The sequence below is a fragment of the Bison bison genome, unplaced genomic scaffold (genome assembly GCF_000754665.1).
Source record: "Bison bison bison isolate TAMUID 2011002044 unplaced genomic scaffold, Bison_UMD1.0 scf7180017854066, whole genome shotgun sequence".
Classification (NCBI taxonomy): domain Eukaryota; kingdom Metazoa; phylum Chordata; class Mammalia; order Artiodactyla; family Bovidae; genus Bison; species Bison bison.
This window is the reverse complement of record NW_011484639.1, coordinates 14,832-17,064: the sequence shown is the minus strand read 5'-3', so window position 1 is coordinate 17,064 and position 2,233 is coordinate 14,832. Positions and strand designations below refer to the sequence as shown.

At 38.9% G+C, this 2,233-nt stretch overlaps 1 long non-coding RNA gene across 1 annotated transcript; it reads right to left on the bottom strand.

The window, feature by feature from the left end:
- Nucleotides 1-614: 614 nt before the first annotated feature.
- Nucleotides 615-2,233, bottom strand: LOC105000042. The gene is made up of 3 exons (XR_826686.1): nt 2,208-2,233; nt 1,609-1,672; nt 615-661 (listed from the first exon to the last, which is right to left on the bottom strand). It is a non-coding gene; the product is annotated as an uncharacterized LOC105000042 (long non-coding RNA).

Sequence of the window (2,233 nt, the reverse complement as noted above, 5' to 3'; positions counted from 1 at the left end):
TCTAAGACACAAAACCAACACTGTTTAAGAGAAATTTAGGAAACCTGGCAAAAAGAATCCCTTAAATCCAATGAGCTGTGTTTCTGTCTCATTTTGCTTATGTGATACTTTTCCTTTGGAGCACTTACACATATGTGTCTTAAGGTAGTTTTAAATACTTAACTTTTCAAATTACTGTCATTATGGACCAGAAAAACAAAATAATGGAAAAATAAAGCCATTCAACAATTAGGTTCATTGTTTAACATCTCAATTAAGTATCTCAAAAAGTACAAACCACACAACAACAAAATATGAAATGTTAAGTCAAAAAAGGTCACCTGACTAATTTGAAGTTCCCTTTGGTCCCTGGAATGTCTGTAGGAAACTCATCAGGTGTGCTACTTCCACAGGATCTATAACATTCTGGCCGAGGACAACTTGGGTCATCAAGTTTATAAATCTAAAAGTTTCAATGAGACAAGACTTGGATTTGTTATCTGCACACTCAACAATTAAAGTTGAGTTTTTCATTTCACTGTACACAGCTCACCTTAGCATTAGCATAGCCAAGTTTGATTGTAATATTTCTTTCCAGTTCATTTTTTGAAACGGACAGTGTGGACTCCAGAAACTGCTTTTACAACTGTAGATTTCCCATGAGCAACGTGACCAATTGTACCTACAAAGTACAAAAAAATTAATTCAAGTGCATTCAGTTACACCACATATTTTTTCAATTTTAGAGTAGAAAACCCAAAGCCATAACTCACTGTCAATATCACTGTAAAACCAAGAGTGACTGATTTTTCCTCCTACATATCCCTGATTACAAAAACTCATGATGATACAGGACTGAAGAGAACTTTCCATGTGACAACCTTGTTTTAAACCATACTGAGCATAATAAAAGCTATCTATCTTTAATCACAGAAAACAGTGCCTTCATTTAAAATAAACACTTGTAAAAAAATGCATGAAACTTTGTATATCAAGGAACTTTTCAGCATTTTCAGAGCGAAGTAAGTATGAAGAGCCCTGACACACAAAAAAGGAATCCATGGAAACACGAAAAAAACTCAGGTATGATTATAGTAATGCTATTAAGGCTAGTACGTATCTTACAACTTTTTTAAGAATCTCAAGGTAGAGCCTTACTTTTAAGGAGGTTTTACTGTTTTTGTACAGACTCTCAAATACCCCAAATTTACACTCAGTCAACATAACTTCTCCTCCAAAGTTCCAGGTGCCAATTAAGGGGGAAAAAAAAACCACCCTAATTATAGCTTATGCACATATCAAACAAACTTTCACAAACTCTGCTCTTGCAACATCCTTGTGTGGCAAGTACAATCACATTTCCCCTCTTCTTTACTAGATGACTACATATCACCTTATGCTATTAAAAGTTTTCTTTAAGTCTCTACCTTTTCTTCTCACCTAGTCTATAAGCTAGACATAGGCAACAGGGGCCTCCCACCAAAAATCTAGCAGATGCATTGCTCCCGAGAGCTCAACGTCTATTTCTCGAATATCTGCATCTTCATGTAATTCAGGTACTTACACAAAGGCAAAGATTAAAATTATTTGCTGGAAATCAATCAAATCTCCAAGTTATTCTTATCTCACCTATATTAATTGTGGCTTGTCTGCTGATAACTTCATGTGAAAGTGGCGTCAACTTGGAAACATCCTGCAATCAAACATTTCTATGTTAAATCACTGTACATAAGATGAATCAGAATTTTGACTTTACATTGTTACCTACAGCTCGCTACCATTTGAATAGCCCTCTTCTACTTTTAAAGCGCTTTTCCTGTACAATCTTGCATTCTGGAAAGCACTAAAAGTCCTTCATCCTTGCACACTGATTATGGGAGATGTAGAGGCTTTGGGTCCCCCAACCTTGAGAGCATTAGCACTAAGGAATGTGTAGATACTCCTTTCTCAAAACTTCCAAAATGAAGAGCCTTAATGACACTTAACACTAAGTTTCTAGCCAAATCATTCGGGAGGTTCGGGGCCCCACGACCGCACAGCCCCATGCCCAGCTCCCTGACTGACAGAAGCGCGTGGGGCAGCGCGAGCGCGGCTTTGGGCGCCGGGTAGGTCTCCCTCCTAACTCATGCTCCTGACCGCCCAGCACCGCCTCGTTTCACAGCCTTGCGAGAGGCCCGGTCATCCCCACTCCTGAGCGCATAGCGCATACTTCCAGAGCCATGCCTTACCAAAGTGGCGAGATCTTGCCGCGAAA